This window comes from Scyliorhinus torazame, chromosome 6 (genome assembly GCF_047496885.1).
Source record: "Scyliorhinus torazame isolate Kashiwa2021f chromosome 6, sScyTor2.1, whole genome shotgun sequence".
Classification (NCBI taxonomy): domain Eukaryota; kingdom Metazoa; phylum Chordata; class Chondrichthyes; order Carcharhiniformes; family Scyliorhinidae; genus Scyliorhinus; species Scyliorhinus torazame.
In genome coordinates, this window is record NC_092712.1 from 171,182,154 (window position 1) to 171,202,770 (window position 20,617).

The following is a 20,617-nucleotide window of genomic DNA, read 5'->3' on the forward strand; positions in this document are numbered from 1 at the left end:
ACTAGTCCAGTGACAATACCACTATGCCACTGCCTCCTCCCCAAACTGCATTAGAGTCAATCAGAATATACCGTGTCTACCCTATTCATTTGAAAGGTCAGGTTGTATATTTTCCCACAGAGTCCCCTCTCCTTACTGTTTGTGGTCATCAGGTCCTCTAATATTGTAGTCTCCGGGGCCCTGAGGTATCCTACTGTCTCTTTGCCGAGGAAATGTTTTATTTGTAAGTGTCTCATTTCTTTTCCCCCGTCAGTTCGTTCAGCGTCGCTAGTCTATGCGCTACATAGAAGTCCTTAAATGTCAGCGTTACCCCGTCCTGTCTCCATTTAAAAAATGTTGCGTCTCGCATGGCTGGTGGGAATCTGTGGTTACCGGTCAGTCCGAAATTCTGTCTTAATGGGCCCCACGTTTTCAGTATGGTCAGTACCACTGGGCTCGATGAGCATTTTGCCGAGGGGGATGGGAGTGCTGCCGTGGCCATATCCGGAGGGTCGTTCCCTTGCCGGAGGCTTCCTCCATCTGTGTTGATTTGGGGACTCTTGGATTGGGGACACAAGTGCCAAAATTAAGCTATCTCGGTTTTGGAAGAAGGCCTTGGGGATGAAGATCAGTATGGACCTAAAAAGGAGAAGGAACTTCGGCAGCACATGCATTTTGATCATCTGCACTCTCCCCGCCAGGCAGAGTGGGAGTGCGTTCCACCTCTGTAGATCCTTTTTGACTTCCTCCACCAGGCTGGTCAGGTTCCACTTGTGGACCTGTGTCCAGTAGCTGGCTATTTGGATCCCCAGGTATCGGAATCTGTTTTGGGCTATTTTGAACGGGAGTCCCTCGAGCTCTGTCCCCCCTCCATTCGGGTTCACTGGGAATGCCTCACATTTGCCCAGGTTGAGTTTGTAACCTGAGAAGGTTCCGATCTCTTTTAGGATCCGCATGATTGCTTTCAGTCCTTCCTGTGTCTTTGAGACGTACAGGAGCAGGTCATCTGCATAGAGTGAAACTCTGTACTCTCTGTCTCCTCTTTGGATGCCCTTCAAATGTTTTGCACCCATAGGGCTATTGCCGGGAGTTCGATTGCTAATGCAAACAGGAGTGGAAACAGTGGGCATCCTTGCCTTGTGCCTCATTGTAGCTGTAAGTATTCAGAGCTGGTGTTGTTAGTTTGAAAGCTTGCCTTGGGAGGTGTAGTGATATACATCACTGTATATACATAAGGGGTTAATGTAAATACACTACAACTAAGTAACCACTAGAGCGAGCACCAGTGATGTATATATACATAGATAAACAGGAAGTCAAGACACTCTTCACAGGAATGGCAGCTGGTGAGCAGGAACAGACAGGCAGCTCAGATGTAATATAGTGTAAGTGCTGGAGAGAGAACGAACTCATAGAAATAAAGCATCTACTTCAACTGTAAGACTACGAGCTTTATTCAGACACAAGGAATAATACATGGTACCAGGCGACTTCCGAACGCTCACTAGAAAAGTTACACGAGGTGCAGACAAAGCAAGATCAAAAACAGAAGAAAACTCGTACGTGGGGAGACTTCGCTGAGTCGATGCAACTCGTTGGAAATCCACCGCAGCTGAAAACAACCGGTAATCTAAGTCATAGATGTAAAATGTTTAAACAAACGTTCAAACTATATATCGTAGCTAATGAGTTGAGCATGGCCTCAGAAGAAATGAAAATAGCACTTCTACTAGCAGGACATGAAGCTAGAGAAATCTATAACGGCTTTAAATAATTGAAAGGTGAAGACAACACCAAATTAGAAGTAATACTAAAATATTTTGAAGATTACTGCAACACCAGTAACAATGCTGCTGTAAGACATTCAATGCTCAGAGACCAAATTGCACAGGGAATGAGTGATGCGAAACTCAAACAATCATTACCGGAACAGAAAGGTTTAATGCTTGAAATCGCAATTGACAAGTGCAGATCGCAAGAAAAAAATAACTTTAAGTTTAAGAAAAAATGGCGAAAAAAATCTTTCCCACAGGTCTGAAGAAGTTAAAATGGCGTCTGAGCACATTTTAAACTGCCCGGGGAACAAAGGACGCAAATCTGGGTCTGCGCATGTGCAGGAAACCGCAGCCGTGCATGCGCAACTGAAAATAGTTTTGGGCGCAGATCGTTCTGCGCATGCAGAAAATGCCCCCAAATCACTAACAAGACTGTTAAAGGCACAAAACCAACAAATTTAACCTCAAAAGGCACAACAATGCCTGACCTTCTACCAGCAGTTGAACATAACTTTCGCAGCACCCTGGAACAAGCAGTTTGCACCACCCAAAGTGAAGAGCACAATAACAAATCCAAAAGCAAAGAAGATGATTTGTTCATTGAACATGAAGAGGACAAGAACAAATCCGAAACAAAAAACGATGATTTGTTTATCGAAAAATACTACTCAGACATGGCTGAGTTATTCGGATATGCTAATCATAGCATCAGCGACAAGATTGAAAAGCTCAACACGACTCTACTCATGGTAGATGAATCCAATACCATGATGCAATGGCAGATTGTCATACATTGGATGACAGCAACCTGTCAAATACCCAAGAAGAAAATGATGCCACACAGCGAGTACTGAACGACTCCGTTGCGAATGCACAGATCGACTCCACAGAGAGAACACTGCATGACTCCACACACAGAGCAATGAAAGACTCCACACAGAGAGCGACGCAAGCCTCCACAGAGATTTCGTTGACAAACTCCAAAATGTGAGCAACTAAAAACTCCAGAGTGAAGTCCATGCATGAACAAGACTATGAAGGTCTATCAACCTTATCTGAGCAACCAGAAGCAGACTATGAAAGTCTACCAAGCTCACATAATCAACAAGAAGACAATGTACGTCTACCCACTGCATGTGAGACAAGTGACGAAGAGATCATAATTCCCATACAAGATGTGCAAGATCACAGCGAGACTGACAGAGCTCAGCTCGTCTGTCCAAAAGAACTTGACAATCAAAGCACAACCACTCATGAGTCTAGTGAGACTGCATCAATTGAAACCTCATCTACTCTAAACTACCCACAAGAAAATGAAAATCGTGAAGATTTTGACTCCAGAAGAGGAGCACCAAGAAACCAAAGTTGATTCAAGTGAACCAGAAATGACTCCAGAAGAGGGCCATCAAGGAAGCAAAGAAGAGGAGTCAAATCCACCACAAATGACTGATGTCAGCAAGACCAATGCAATATCAGATCATTCTCACAATCCTCAAGAAGAAACGCTCAATGAATCATCAGATACCACAAAGGACACTGACACCAATAAATTTGAGAATGACTCAAATTATCCACACGGAACAGTCATTGAGCGCAACAAGAATAACAAAAACCACAAGAAACACAACAGAAACAAGAACAACAACAGTTGTCCAGTCTGTCGAGGATCTGTTTCATCCCCGTGGCCTGTCGGGGGGCTGGGAGGAGTACAGTCCTCGGTAGAAGATCTCAAATGCTTGATTGAACTCTTTTGGTTCCGCGACCAGTCTGCCTCTGCCATCCTTCACCTGCGCTATTTCCCTCGTGGCTGCCTGCCTTCTCAGCTGGCGGACCAGTAGGCAACCAGCCTTTTCTCTGTGTTTTCACCAACTCCTCAGCCTCTGCCGGGGTGCCGATGGAATGTTCTTTCCCTTTATAAGTTACCCAGAGTCTGGCCGGGAACAACATGCCAAACCTCACCCCATTCTTGTAGAGTGCCGATTTTGCCTCATTAAATTCGGACCTTTTTTCACGAGGTCAGCCCCAATGTCCTTCCCATGATCACGACTTTGTCTGTTCATGTTCCTCTGTTCGGGTCGCCAGTCCCCCCCTCTCTTGTTATTAATATGCAGATCAAGTGAAATGAAACAATATACATCTGATTGTAAAATTCTCTATACCACAAGTCTAGGTTTTATGGTGATTGTCCCTTTAAGAACAACCTTACTGAGTATAATCACGTGATCTGAACAACCAATCAAAACCTAGAGCAGGCCTCATGGAAGAGTGTATTATGAATTAATTGCAGGTAAGCAGCTCATGATGCAACCTTGTAAATAAAGTTATTTTGTTCAACTAAAAAAGCCTCCAGGAGTCCACCTTTACATCTGGCGTTGAGGATAAATGATCCTGACATTGCCTCGGGCCCTATGCCTGGGCGTATCCGGTTTTAACCAAAGTCTGAGAAAAAGAGAAAATCTCCGCACTAGAATGCTTCTTTCTGGGTGGAGAGAGCAATTCAGCTCCTTCAAAGAGTACTGGATACAATATGGTGAGCGCCTTGGGTTTTATTTCCAAGCAACTGAAACAGGGGAGGTGGTTAAGTGCAAAGTGATTCTCCTGAGTGTCTGTGGAAGTCAGACCTACAACCTTATGCACAGCCTTACAACCCCAAGTGTGCCCAGCTCCAAATCATTCAGTGAGCTTGTGGATTTAGTGAAGGGTCATTTTCAACCGCAACCATCAATTATAATCCAGAGATTCAAATTTAATGTGGGGGTGAGAGCCCCAGGTGAATTGATCATGATTATTTTGTTAAGCTGAAGCAATTCTCAGACCATTGTGATTTTGGAGTGAGCTTAAACAACATGCTTTAAGGCTGTTTAATCTGTGGCATGTGATGTGTTAGGCAAGTCGGTTCGGTGTGGACTGCACTTGATGCAGCGATGCAAGAAACAGACCTCTAACACTGTAGAAGATCCAACACGGTTTTATTGAACAATAGAACTAACATACATATTTAACTGTGGGTCGACGCTATACTGAACTGACTGGAGACCTTGTACTAACCTGACCAGACTTACTCGCTGCCGCATGGTATTTGCACTGTGCTAGCTCGTGGACTCTGACTGTCTCAGTGGCTGGGTCCCGAGAGAGCGGGAAACCTAGTGCCCTCTGGCTTTATAGTGGTAGTGTCCTGTCTGGTGATTGGCTGCACTGTGCTGTGTGCTTACTGGTCATCATGTGTGTCAATCACTGCCTGTCTGCACTTCATTATATACATGCGTGGTTATTATGACATCACCCCACTTTTGCTTTTTTTAATAAATACTAAGGTGTGGATGTTTATAAATATATATGTATGTATGTGCCTGACTATATACAGAAAGATGTCTAAACGAACGTATATACATAGGAAGGTTGCGATAATGCAGATACATGGCAAACAAAACGATATTTACAGAGGTCCAATTGGTGAAGTCACAAAAATGTACAAAAGCTCAGTCTATAGATTTAGTCTTTGTGGTGGGCGCCGAATTCTAGTTGATCGCCGCAGAGGCGGATTAGGAGCCGCCTGAGCTTGGAGAGGCGGGATCGCTGGCATCGCAGTGGGCTCGTGGACTGGCAGGATTGCCGGTAGATCGGTGGCCTTGTGGCAGGGTACGTCTGGAGGAGGCATTTTAGGCGACGGGGCACTTCGGTCAGGTAGCGGTCGTGGAACTCTGTGCAGTGCCTGTCTGTTGCGCCGTAGCAGGGAACCATCAGGCATGCGGACAAGGAATGATCTTGGGGTCACTTGTTTGAGCACAACAGCTGTGGCTGACCAGCCGCCCTCAGGCAACTGTACGCGAACATGATCAGTTGGGGCCAGCTCGGGCAGATCCGTGGCATGGGCATCGTACGTGGCTTTCTGTTGGGCCCGTGACTGCTGCATTTTCTGTAGGACCGAGAGGTGGATGGCTGGAACTGTGGTCCTCAGAGTGCGATTCATGAGCATCTGGGCTGGAGATAATCCAGTGGACAGTGGGGTTGCCCTGTATGCCAGCATCGCCAGGTTAAAGTCGGAGCCTGAATCTGCAGCTTTGCACAGCAGCCACTTTACAATGTGGGCCCCTTTTTTGGCCTTCCGGTTTGACTGCGGGTAGTGGGGACTGGAGGTAACATGACGGAAGTTGTAGGACTGTGCGAAGTCAGACCATTCCTGGCTGTAAAAGCAAGGGCCGTCATCGCTCATTACCGTGAGCGGTATCCCATGCCTGGCGAACGTTTCTTTGCAGGCTTTGATTACCTCCTTCGACGTTTGGTCGGACAATTTCACTACTTCTGGGTAACTGGAGAATTAGTCGACCAGGAGTACGTAGTCACGCCCCTTAACGTGGAAAAGGTCTACACCGACTTTGGACCACAGGGAAGTCACAATCTCGTGCTGCTGCAACGTTTCTTTGGGTTGAGCTGGCTGAAACTTCTAACAGGTAGGGCAGTTGAGGACTGTGTCAGCAATGTCCTGGCTGATGCCCGGCCAAGAGACCGCCTCCCGAGCTCTGCGTCGGCATTTCTCGACCCCAAGGTAACCCTCATGGAGTTGGCCTAGCATCATAGCCCACATACTCTGAGGAATTACGATTGTCGAGTTTCAGAAGGATTCCCTCCACCACCGTCAGGTCGTCTTTTACGTTATAGAACTAGGGACATTGTCCCTTCTGCCAGCCATTGCTGAGGTGCTGCATCACATGCTGCAGCAGAGGATCCTTGGCTGTCTCTTCATGAATTTGGACCACTTGTTCGTCAGAGGCTGGGAGGTTGGTGGCACACAACTGTACTTGGGCTTCTATGTGGCACATGAAGTCACTTTGTTCAAGCGGTGTGATAATGGACCTGGATAGGGCATCTGCAATGATCAGCTCTTTAGACGTGGCGTGTAGATCAGTTCGAAGTCCTCGCGGCATAGCTTTAGAAGAATACGCTGTAACCGAGGTGTCATGTCCTTTAAATCCTTCTGGATTATGTGGACTAGAGGCCTGTAGTCCGTCTCTACCCTGAATTTCGGCAGGTCATAAACATAGTCGTGGAACTTGACTATCCCTGTCAGGAGGCCCAGACACTCTTCTCAATCTGAGCGTACTGTTGCTCAGTGGACGTCATGGCCCTGGAGGCATACGCCACTGGAGCCCAGTGTGGTAGTATGTATTAGGGGTCATGTGGGACTGGAAGCCCTAATGTCATTGGCTGACAGATCCCGGGTCCTGGTTGGCCGTTGACCTCTAGCTCCGCCCTGAAGGCGGAGTATAAGAAGCCGGAGTCCTCCTCCGCAGGCCATTCTACTATCGAGCTGCGGGGGAACAGACACGCTTAATAAAGCCTCATCGACTGCACTCTATTCGACTCTCGGAGTCTTTGTGCGCTACAATTTATTAAGCGTGCCTAAAAAGGACTATGGAGCTCAGGATCATCCCGGAATGCCTGAGGATCAGCCCCCACGCAGTGAACGCGGCAGCAGCCTTCAAGCACTGGCAGACTTGTTTCGAGGCCTACCTCAGAACGGCCACCGGCCGGGTCACAGAAGACCAAAAACTACAGGTCCTGCACTCAAGGTTAAGCACGGAGATTTTCTCCCTCATCGAAGATGCGGAGGATTTCCAGACGGCGTTCGCAGCACTGAAAAGTCTCTATGTCCGCCCAGTTAACCAAATCTACGCTCGCTACCAGCTCGCGACGAGACGGCAAAGTCCCGGAGAATCGATTGACGAATTCTACGCCGCGCTGCTGATTTTGGGACGAGCCTGCAGCTGCCCTTCGGTGAACGCAAATGAACACACGGACATGTTAATGCACGATGCTTTTGTGGCAGGTATGAATTCCTCCCAAATCCACCAAAGACTTCGAGAAAAAGAGTCGCTAGGACTCTCAGAAGCACGGGCCCTAGCAGCCTCCCTAGACGTGGCCGCGCGTAATACCCGCGCCTACGGCCCCGACCGCGCGGCAGCCCATTGGGCTCCGTACGTACCCGTCGCGACAAACCCACCCCCCCCGGACACCCCACAGGCTTGCGCGGTCCAAACGCCAAGTCGCACCGGGGGCGCCCGCTGCTATTTCTGCGGCCAGGCGAAACACCCCCGGCAGCGCTGCCCGGCCCGCGCAGCAATCTGCAAGAGCTGCGGGAAAAAGGGCCATTTCGCGGTTGTGTGCCGGTCCCGCGAGGTCGCCGCTGTCCCGGGAGAACAGGGAGCCCTGCACGCCGCTTACGCTCCCCAACCCCCCCCAGCGCCCCATGTACGACCCGCAGGCGCAGCCACTCTGGGTCCCGACCACCGCGGTCCCGGGAGAACAGGGAGCCCTGCACGCCGCTTACGCTCCCCAACCCCCCCCCCCTGTCCCCACGTATGACCCGCCAGCGCTACCAATTTGGGTCCCGACCACCGCTGTCCCCAGAGATGAGGGAGCCCCGCGCGGTCCTAACGCTCCCCAACCCCCCCAGCGCCCCATGTGCGACCCGCAGACGCCGCCATTTTGGGTCCCGGCCACCACGAGGGGAGGAAGGGCGGCGCCATCTTGGACCACCCCAGACCTGTACGACGCATGGGGCGGCCATTTTGTCCACCCCCGCCGCCATCTTGTGACCCCCAGCCATGTGCGATGTATGGGGGCAGCCATTTTGTTCATCCCCGACGCCATCGTGGACGGCAACAACGGACCCCAGTGTCGACGGCTCCATGGGGTTCGAGGAAGACGCTTCACTACTACAACCACGTCTCGCTTCAATAACGCTCAATCAAGCTCGGCCCCGGACACTCCAGACGACGACGACGACAGCGGTGCTAATAAACGGGCACGAGACACCATGCCTAGTCGACTCCGGGAGCACGGAGAGCTTTATCCACCCCGACACGGCAAGACGCTGTTCCTTGACCACATATCCCAGCGCACAAAAGATTTCCCTAGCTGCAGGATCCCACTCCGTACAGATCAAAGGTTTCTGCATAGTTACCCTAACGGTGCAGGGGAGGGAGTTCAAAAACTACAAACTACACGTCCTTCCCCAACTCTGCGCCCCCACATTACTGGGATTAGATTTCCAGTGCAATCTACAGAGCCTTACGTTCAAATTCGGCGGCCAAATACCCCCACTCACTATCTGCGGCCTCGCAACCCTCAAGGTGCAACCCCCGTCCTTGTTTGCGAACCTCACCCCGGATTGCAAACCCGTCGCCACTAGGAGCAGACGGTACAGCGCCCAGGACCGGACCTTCATTCGGTCCGAAGTCCAGCGGCTACTAAAGGAAGGCATAATCCAGGCCAGCAATAGTCCCTGGAGAGCACAGGTGGTAGTAGTGAAGACAGGGGAGAAACAAAGGATGGTCATAGACTATAGCCAGACCATCAACAGGTACACACAACTAGACGCGTACCCTCTCCCCCGCATATCCAACATGGTCAATCGGATTGCCCAATACAAAGTCTTCTCCACCGTGGACCTCAAGTCCGCCTACCATCAGCTCCCCATCCGCCCAAGTGACCGCAAGTACACAGCCTTCGAGGCAGACGGGCGATTATACCATTTCCTAAGGGTCCCATTTGGCGTTACAAACGGGGTCTCGGTCTTCCAACGGGAGATGGACCGAATGGTTGATCAACATGGGTTGCGGGCCACATTCCCGTATCTCGAAAATGTAACCATCTGCGGCCACGACCAGCAGGACCACGACGCCAACCTCCAAAAATTCCTCCAGACCGCCCAAACCTTGAACCTCACGTACAACGAGGACAAGTGCGTTTTTAGCACCAACCGGCTAGCCATTCTGGGCTACGTAGTGCGCAATGGGATAATAGGCCCCGACCCCGAACGTATGCGCGCCCTCATGGAATTTCCCCTCCCGCACTGCTCAAAAGCCCTAAAACGCTGCCTGGGTTTTTTTTCATACTACGCCCAGTGGGTCCCCCGGTTCGCAGACAAGGCCCGCCCCCTAATACAGACCACGACCTTCCCTCTGTCGACAGAGGCTTGCCAGGCCTTCAGCCGCATCAAAGCAGATATCGCAAAGGCCACACTGCGCGCCATCGATGAGTCCCTCCCCATCCAGGTCGAGAGCGACGCCTCCGACGTAGCTCTAGCGGCCACCCTTAACCAAGCGGGCAGACCCGTGGCCTTTTTCTCCCGAACCCTCCACGCTTCAGAAATCCACCACTCCTCAGTGGAAAAGGAAGCCCAAGCCATAGTGGAAGCTGTGCGACATTGGAGGCATTACCTGGCCGGCAGGAGATTCACGCTCCTCACCGACCAACGGTCGGTAGCCTTCATGTTCGATAATGCACTGCGGGGCAAAATCAAAAACGACAAGATCTTAAGGTGGAGGATCGAGCTCTCCACCTTCAACTACGAGATCTTGTATCGTCCCGGAAAGCTGAACGAGCCGTCCGATGCCCTATCCCGCGGCACATGTGCCAACGCACAAATTAACCGCCTCCAAACCCTCCACGGGGACCTCTGCCACCCGGGGGTCACTCGGTTTTTCCACTTTATCAAGTCCTGCAACCTCCCATACTCGTTAGAGGAGGTCCGTACAGTCACAAGGGACTGCCACATCTGCGCAGAATGCAAACCGCATTTTTTCAGGCCGGATGGTGCGCACCTGATTAAGGCTTCCTGCCCCTTTGAACGCCTTAGTCTGTATTTCAAAGGGCCCCTCCCCTCCACCGACCGCAACACATACTTCCTTAATGTGGTGGACGAGTACTCCCGCTTCCCATTCGCCATCCCCTGCTCTGACATGACCGCGGCCACAGTCATAAAAGCCCTGAACACCATCTTCACACTGTTCGGTTGGCCCGCATACGTCCACAGCGACAGGGTGTCCTCTTTCATGAGTGACGAGCTGCGCCAGTTCCTGCTCAGCAAGGGCATAGCCTCAAGCAGGACGACCAGCTACAACCCCCGGGGGAACGGGCAAGTAGAGAGGGAGAACGGCACGGTCTGGAAGACCGTCCTACTGGCCCTACGGTCCAGGGACCTCCCAGTTTCACGGTGGCAGGAGGTCCTCCCGGACGCTCTCCACTCCATCCGGTCGCTATTATGTACGAGCACTAATCAAAGGCCTCATGAGCGTCTCCTTGTCTTCCCTAGGAAGTCCTCCTCTGGAACGTCGCTGCCGACCTGGCTGGCAGCCCCAGGACCCATCTTGCTCCGAAAGGATGTGCGGGCACACAAGGCGGACCCGTTGGTCGAAAGGGTTCACCTCCTCCACGCGAACCCGCAGTACGCTTACGTGGAGTACCCCGACGGCCGACAGGACACGGTCTCCCTGCGGGATCTGGCGCCCGCCGGCAACACACACACCCCCGACACCATTCACCCAACCCCCCCCCTTCCAGCCACCGCCGCACCCCGCGACCGCCCCCTTCCCAGGAGGACCGGTTCCCCTCCCCTCAGGCCCGACCAAGAATAAAGCCCAAGCTGAAACCGTAAGGCTCCCGGAGACGACAACACCGGAACAAGCATCACCACCACCATCGGGGCCGAGGCGATCGACACGGACGACCAGGCCGCCCGACCGACTCGTGGCGTCGATCTAAATCAATATATGGACTTTTCACAAGAACATTTTGCTTTTTCTCCCGATACCTTCTGTAAATAGTTGAAACAGGACAAAAGTGTACATACTGTATTGCCATATTATGTTTTCCTCCCAGGACCAGCCCTGTAAACCCTTACCACCATGCGAAGCATCACCCCACCGGGTTCATTTTTGACAAGGGGTGAATGTGGTAGTATGTATTAGGGGTCATGTGGGACTGGAAGCCCTAATGTCATTGGCTGACAGATCCCGGGTCCTGGTTGGCCGTTGACCTCTAGCTCCGCCCTGAAGGCGGAGTATAAGAAGCCGGAGTCCTCCCCCGCCATTCTACTATCGAGCTGCGGGGGAACAGACATGCTTAATAAAGCCTCATCGACTTCACTCTATTCGTCTCTCGGAGTCTTTGTGCGCTACACCCAGGATGCGGAGTCATCCCTGAAGGAGCACCGCTCCAATGCCGTCCTGGTTTGCATCAGTTGATATCTTGGTTTCCTTGGTTAACAAAGAACAAAGAACAAAGAAATGTACAGCACAGGAACAGGCCCTTCGGCCCTCCAAGCCCGTGCCGACCACGCTGCCCGACTAAACTACAATCTTCTACACTTCCCGGGTCCGTATCCCTCTATTTCCATCCTATTCATGTATTTGTCAAGATGCCCTTTAAATGTCACTATCATCCCCGCTTCCACCACCTCCTCCGGTAGCGAGTTCCAGGCACCCACTACCCTCTATGTAAAAAACTTGCCTCGTACATCTACTCTGAACCTTGCCCCTCTCACCTTAAACCTATGCCCCCTAGTAATTGACCCCTCTACCCTGGGGAACAGCCTCTGACTATCCACTCTGTCTATGCCCCTCATAATTTTGTAGACTTCTGTCAGGTCACCCCTCAGCCTCCGTTGTTCCAGTGAGAACAAACCGAGTTTATTCAACCGCTCCTCATCGCTAATGCCCTCCATACCAGGCAACATTCAGGTAAATCTCTTCTGCACCCTCTCTAAAGCCTCCACATCCTTCTGGTAGTGTGGCGACCAGAATTGAACACTATACTCCAAGTGTGGCCTAACTGAGGCTCTATACAGCTGCAACATGACTTGCCAATTCTTATACTCAATGCCCCGGCCAATGAAGGCAAGCATGACGTATGCCTTCTTGACTACCTTCTCCACCTGTGTTGCCCCTTTCAGTGACCTGTGGACCTGTACACCTAGATCTCTCTGACTTTCAATACTCTTGAGGGTTCTACCATTCACTGTATAATCCCCACCGATCTGGGGGTTGAGAAGTGCAGACGGAGGGCCCGAGAGGCGGTATACTGGCCGGGCATCAGTGATGACATTGCCAATATGGTGCTCAACTGCCCCACCTGCCAAAGGTTTCAGCCGGCGCAACCTCCTGAGACGCTTCAGCCCCATGAGCTGGTGACGTCCCCCTGGGCGAAGGTGGGTGTGGAACTTTTTCACACGCTTGGCAGGGACTATGTAATCGTCATAGATTACTTTTCAAACTATCCAGAGGTCATATGCCTGCACGATTTGACATCGTCCGCTGTCATAAGGGCCTGCAAAGACACCTTCGCTCGCCACGGCATTCCGATTACTGTCATGTCGGACAATGGGCCCTGTTTTGCCAGCCAGGAATGGTCATCCTTTGCTGCTTCGTATGGCTTCACACACGTGACGTCCAGCCCTCTGCATCCCCAGTCCAATGGAAAGGCGGAGAAGGGCATTTACATCGTCAAGCGGCTCCTCTGCAAGGCTGATGCTGCTGAATCGGATTTCTGCACAGCACTGCGAGCCTATCGCTCAGCCCCACTAGCCACTGCCCTCTCACCAGCTCAGCTGTTGATGGGTAGCGCCCTCAGGACCACTGTGCCATCCATTCTGGTCACCACAACCAACCATGTTCCAGTACTGCACAGGATGCAACAGCAGCGCGTTCGCCAGATGATGGCATATGACACACGGGCAACTGATTTCCCCGCCCTGGCGCCTGGAGACGACGTCCGCATCCACCTACCAGAAGGTGGCTGGTCAGCACCTGCCGAAGTTCTCCGACACGTGGCTCCCGCTCGTTCCTGGTTCGCATGCCTGATGGATCCATTCGTAGGCGCAATCACCGGGCTCTTCGCCTGCTTCCACGCTCGCTACGGGAACTTACACTGGTACCACGCCCTCCAATATTCCTGATGTCGACTTTGTGGAGCTTTCTGCCACCATGCCCATTTCGTCATCGCCCGTGGCCAGGCCCATTCCTCAGCCGGTGGATCCTGACTCCCCCTTGAGGTGGTCAACCCAAATTCGTCACCCACCTACTAGACTGAACTTATGAGACTGTTTGAACATTGAACTCACTGATGCATCATACCACTGTGTTAATATGTTTCTATTTTTCCTTGTCGTTACAGGAGTTCGTTTTGACTTTCAACATTTCCTCGTCTTTTGTTTATGGTACAACCTCGTTGCTATGTCGCACCTGACATCGCTCCTTGTATATAGTTTAACCTCATTTACATGCTGTAGAAATTGCACACACACACATTCAGCTGCACTCAGTACACATCTCTATTTATAACCACATAGGCACATGTTCTTGTAAACAAGGGGGGATGTCATGATATTCAGGTAAACATTATGGTGCAAACATACATACATACTGATGGACAGCTCAACGGACCAATCAATACACACACAACACCACAGCCAATCACAGGCAAGAGCATACACACTATAAAACGGGGAACACGACACTTCCCGTCCATTCCAGCAGGAGACAGCTCAGGGCACACAGCTCACAACAAGCCACTCAGACATCCACCATGTGCTGAGTGCAACTCCAAGATAGTGTTAGGAATAGGTCCACAGATTCAAGGGTTATGATCGAACCACAGTAACCAGTTTACCATTGTAAATATATGTTAATAATATATCTGAGTTGTACCATCCACAACCGTGTTGGTTCGTCTGTGTAGCAGAGAACCCAACACAACAGCCTGTACTTAGCTTTGGGTGCCCACTGAGTCAGAGGAATAATGGCTGTTGCTCGGTTCTGAGGCTGCTGGATTGAGCTGTTTATAGGGTAGCAACTAGGAGCGTCTATCTCGTAGCGTGCGTTGACTTGGAACTTACTTGGTCTGCTGTAGCTGCTAGGCAGGTCTCTCTCTTTGCTGAGAGCCAAAGCCAAAGGAGGGCGTTCTCCCTTGGGGGATACCTTTTATACCCAAAAGGGCTTGCGCTCTTTTGGGTGGGCCTTGAACTTGGCCTCAACTAATTGGGTCTTTCCAATCATCTGTATCGATTTTCCTCCAGTAGAGGGGTGGTTCCCTGATCGCTGGGCATGTCCTGGTGACTGTCAGTCAGCTTTGTCTTAGCTTCTCCTGGCGCTGGGGAGTCTGTCCTCACATTGTGTATCTAAATGTTTCCCTTTTGTCCCCGGAGATGGCTCATTAGTATGTAAATCGTTTGGTAGTTTCTGTCCTGTCTGAGCGTTTAAGGTTCTAATCAACAGACAGAGCTTGCACCTGCTTGTTTCTTAGCATTGTCCAATTTTCTCTGCAGTCTTTGCAAGTGTCCATTTTGTAATCGGGACGTGGCCATCCCAGATGGCTACCTCAACGCGAAGCGTGAAGGATCACATTACCATGGCGTCTTCATCCTCTGATCCCCGGGGCACCCATGCTTAGGATCTACACTGTCCTCTCCTATGCAACACAATTTTACCTAAACCATTTTAAATACATGCATTATCAAAAAATTCTACGGGGCGCTATGACATTAATACATTCATTACAGAAAAATAATAAAACTGGAACCTCTAACTATTCTCAATAAACTATCCTCATTTAAACAATCCAAAATACAAACAATCCAAAAATAATCTCTACATCTTAAACTGTACAAAATAGCAGCACACAAATTTCTCTGGCCTGGCAGTCAGACACAGAGGTTTACATCTCTTTTATTCCGTAGACGACATTAAACAAAATGGATGCTCTTTAATCCATCCCAATGGGTTTGGGGGTCTGGTGAAATCCGAAAATGGGGGATCTAAATCTGTATAACGGGGTGCAAGAGCGATATGCTCTGATCCGCCATTTTCTGACTCTAAACGTTTGCACGACACTGTAAAGTATTGCCAGCACTAAGAGTGCTTCGACTACATGTGAGAGTGAGTACCAGGTGATAAACCCATCACACCAGGTTGGGGTATTGCTGGCTGTCACTGGGCTAGTTATCTCGATGTTCCGTGTATTACAGGGGTGAGAGTAATTTACGGTTTGTGTGGTAGGGGTCAGGGGGGTAGCGTCCGCGCGCAACTGAAAGGATCCCGCTAAGATCCATGTCAACACGAAGGCTGTCTTCATCTTTGTCGGTCCTCTTCTTTGTCTTCCTCTGGGGTTCCTGGGTTTCTGGAGTTCTGTGAACACAAGCATAATTTCTGTCATTATCGTGCTTAAGATCTCGTCTGTCTGTCCTTTACTGCCAATTTCCTTTGAAATTGGTCACCATCTGTGACTCCCTCATTTTTTTTTTCAACCGAATATCTGGACAAGACATCTGAGAAAATACTGCCGTATTGCGAGCCGTCTCGCAGCCTGTGAGATTTACCATCCCAGTGTTTGAGGATGTAAGTAGCATAGGGAAGCAACCTAAGGGTTGCCAAAACCAAACAAAAGAATTTTGAACGTAACGAGCCAAAATGGGGTGCTGTGGCGGGTAAGAAATCGGTGAAATCCCCGGGTGGGACGGTGATCAATGCCGTATGTGCTCTACCCGAGCGTAACTGACCAGAAGGGGGTCCTCAGGCTGGGCGGGGACCAATGCCGTTTCTCCACTGCCTGAGCAACCGGCAAGAACGGGTAAGAATGTGGTCGTTGTGGGAGGCTGCCTCTCGAATTAGGAGAGTCGGGTTCTGTCGACAAACTAGTTCCTCTGAACTATTGTCTGGGACAAACTTGTTCCATTAACAAGTTTCTGGGGACAAATTAGATCCTCTAACAGCCATTGGCCGTCAAAGGGGGTGATGACGTGGGGCCGTGAAAAACTTTCCGAGTTCACACACAACACTTAACGATAACACTAACGAACAAACATTCACAAACATAGTGCAGGTTCCATCAGAAAGGACACCGTATCTCTCCATCGGTTCCTTTTTTCTCCATCATCTGGACACCTCACTGCTCAATAGCGAACAGGGTCGCAAAGGGATTCGTTTGGTGGGAGGCAGACACTAAGTCATTATCTTCTCCCGGCTGCCAAATTCTTCTCTGTAGTAACTGTGCTAAAGCTGCTTGGGGCGAATTGGGGTCCATCTCATCATTCCGGATGAGCCTGAACGAATTGTCTCAGTGCCAGAATCGTGTGCCGAGGTTGGAGCTTGCTTCAATCCGTAATCGTCGGGCGGTGGGTCTGGGTCAGGGGCTTTGATATAAGTGTTTTCAAATGGATTCAAATAGAATCATGCTCAGAATCACTGGGAGTGGGGCCTGGTACAGGGGTGTAGTCGTAACTTGGTGTGCTGTGGCTGTCGTCGTCATGATCGCTATCACTGTCGCTGTTGCTGCTGGTTGAGGGAAAGGAGGGGCGGAGTCGTGCCTCTGGGAGCGGAGTTTAAGTTGTGTCTGAGGGCGGGCTGGAGTGGTTGGGGGAGGGTAGGAATACGTCATCTGTGGGCAGGGCGTGATCGTCTGCTGCTGCGAGCAGGATGTGGTGTTTGTGGTTATTCTGTGAGCCATAAGCCTTGAACTGGTTTATATGAAACCACGCAGACTTACCATTGGGATAGGTTATTTTGTATACTGAGGGGCTGACTTTGTCCAAAATGGAGTACGGTCCGGAAAATTTTGGGGAGAGGAATGAACTGGGGTTGTAAAGGGAAAGCAGAACTTGTTGCCCTACTGTAAACTCAGTGGCGTGTACTGTTTTGTCGAAACAGGCCTTGCTCTGTTTCTTCCTGGTTCCAAGTCTCACTGCTGCGGCGAGTTGGGCTGCCTTTATGTTCTGTACTAGTTGTGTGACCGCGTTTTCATGTGTGAGGGCTGTAACTGCGGGGCTGGCCAAATCCAGTCCTAGTAAATACTCAGTGCCTTTCATGGGGCGTCCGGCATGAGGGTGTGGGGGGTGTAACCTGTGGATGTAGATACTGTGTTTCTTAAAAACATCAAAGCAAATGGGAGTACTTAATCCCAGGTACTATTATTTTGCTGAACCATTTTCCTGAGAGTGGCTTTCATTGTCCTATTCATTCGTTCTACAATACCATTGACTGGAGATGGTATGCAACATGGAACTTTTGTCTAATTCTGAAAATCGTGAGGGCGTTTTTCATTACACGTCCGGTGAAATGGGAGCCTTGGTCGGACTCTATACTGCGTGGGAGTCCCCATCTTGTAAAGATGTGGTGTGTTAAGATTTTAGCTATCGTCTTGGCCGTATTAGTTCTTGACGGAAATGCTTCCACCCATTTTGTGAAGGTGTCTATGACCACCAACACATACTTGTAACCATTTCTCCATGGGGGTAGGGGTCCTATATAGTCTATCTGGAGATTTGTCCAGGATCCATTAACGGGGCGAGTCTGGCTAAATTGAGCCTTTTTAGCATATCTGTCCGGATTGTTCTGGGCACAGATTAAACAATTCTCTACGTAGCGTAGTGTGTGACATCGATTTTTAAATCAGACCACCAGCAAATCGGTCTGAGGTGGGCTAGGGTGGGTTCAATTCCTTGGTGTCCATGATTGTCATGGAACTGACAAATGATCTGGTTCCTGTCCTGGCTGGGGACTATATAAATGTCATCCTTTAAAATCACACCATCGTGTGTGGTGATCGCGTTTCTAAACTTGTCGTACGGGGCTGGGAAGGTTCCCTTTAAAACTTCCCTGAGTTTCTCGTCCTCTTTCTGGGCCTTCGCTAAATCCTGAATGTTGGTCTGTGAGACCTGAACTGTGTGTACTGGGGTGTTTTCGGGGGGGTTCCAAAAATAACCATGTCCGGGCCTGCCTTCGCGAGGGCGTCTGCTTTAACGTTTCCAGGGGGGGAGAACGGTGATGACTGCGAACCTTCATTATGCCGTATTTCCTACCCTTCACTGTCTCTAAGATATGGCGGAGTAATGGGGTTGAGGGTAGGGGTTTACCATCCGCTGAAACAAATCCTCTTGTTTCCCAGAGTGGTAGGAACTCTGTCAAACTATTACAGACATACAAGCTGTCCGAATAGATGTCTGCTGGGGTCGGGAACGAGTCGGGGTGGTCTACAATATACGCAATTGCTGCCAGCTCTGCTGCCTGCGAGCCTAAGTGTCCTGGCAACTTCAAGGAAATTTCCTCTAGGGTGCGCCCCTGCGCGTCCTCTACATATATACCGCAACCGGTAATTCTCTCTCCATTTAACACTGTGGAGAAGCCATCCACATAAATCTTCAGGGGTGTGCACGTGTCTGTGGGCTGGGGTCTCTGGGGTGTACTGCCTGTTTTCCTGGAGGGTGTTTTGGGAATAAATGGGCCTGTGTTCTGTTTCATGGTGATGATTTCACACTCATGAGGGGTGCCTGCATTCTGCAAATTATCGTCAAGGAATGTGTGGGTTTTGGTTCTCTTTACCGTGATGTCCCGTCCCTGTAAAAGAAGGGTCCAACGGGCTGCGCGGATTTGGCTGACTGTGCCATCATTAAGTCGGCTGTCTAACAATAGCTGTGTCAGTGTGTGTTCTGTGAGGATAGTGATGGTGTTGAGTCCTGTAATGTATGCGAAGTATTGTACCGCCCAAAAAACTGCGAGCAGGTGCCTTTCACAGGCAGAAAATCCTTGCTCTCCGGAGTCTAACATGCGTGAGGCGTATGCTACGGGGTGTTCCGGGAGGAGCATGGCCGAAAGGGTTCGGTCGGTGCTTGCTACCTCGATAGCGTACGGGGAAAGTGGATCTGGGACCTGTAGTGCGGGGGCTGTGCTGAGGGCTCTTTTTAAAGCATCCACGGCATCTGTATGCTGTGGAAGCCATTCCCAAGGTGCCTGCTTCTTGAATAGTTCGGAAAGGGACGCTGCTCTAGTGGCGAAACCGTCAATATGGTTTTGGCAGTAACCAACCAGTCCTAAAAATGAACGGAGGGCTGAGACATTGTGGGGAAGGGGCAATTTGATGATCGAGTCAATTCTCTTTTGCTCGATCTCGCGTTTACCATGAGTGATCACTTTTCCCAAGTAAATCACTTTTTCTTTCAGAATCTGGGCCTTCTTGGGGTTGACTTTACAACCAATTTCTTTTAGGAGTGCTAGGAGTTCAGCGAGGAGCAAAATGTGCTCTCCCTTTGTGTCTGTCTATAGTAACAAGTCGTCTACATACTGGACCAGACAATCGGGTAGGGAAAATTTTGCTAATCCATTTGCCAGCTGTTGGTGGAAAATGGAGGGAGAGTTGTGGAAGCTTTGTGGAAGGCACGTCCACGTGTATTGTTGCCCTTGGAATGTAAAAGCGAATTTGTACTGGCAGACTTTAGCCAATGGAATGGACCAGAAGCCATTACTAATGTCCAAAACCGAAAACATTTTTGACTGGAGTCCCTGTTTGAACATGGTCTCGGGACTTGTGGCTACGGTGGGGGCTGCTGCTGGGGTTACTTTATTCAGTTCCCGGTAACCAATGGTCAGTCGCCATGATCCATCCGGTTTCCTGACGGGCCAAATCGGCGCGTTGTTTGTGGAGGCTACTGATCTGAGTCCGCTTGATCCAACAAACTCTCTATTACTTTGTAGATTTCTCCCTCTGCTTCCTGGGGAAATCCGTACTGATTCTGGGGTTTAGGGTTGGGACCTGTAATGTTCACAAAGCCAGCCAAATTGCCACAGTCGTGCTTGTGCTGTGCAAATGCTGCTTTGTGTTCCTACAGGACTTCCCTAATCTGTTTGTCTGCACTAATGGCTCGAGAGTCGAAGCAGAAGTCGCCTACTAAGCTAATCCTATTTCCGTATTCTCCTACTGTGAGCATGGCGGGGGCTCATGCTGCCTTTGCCATTTTCCATACACACTTGTTAACTGAATCAATAGAGAGGTTATGGGAGCTCATGAAATCGATCCCAAGGATATGTTCTGCTGTCTGGGGCCGATCAGCTAAAACTACGGGGTGCTTGGTTGCGATGTTCCCTATCTGTATTGCTATAGGGGCTGTGATGTGTCCCTGTTGTAAATGGCCTTTAAAACCGCTGAGTGTAATGGTGTCTGTTGTGGGCCATGTGTCTCGCTGGAACATCATGGAGGAATTGAGTGTGGTGTGGGACCGTACTGTGTCCCAAAGAAATTCCATGAGTTGTCCCCGA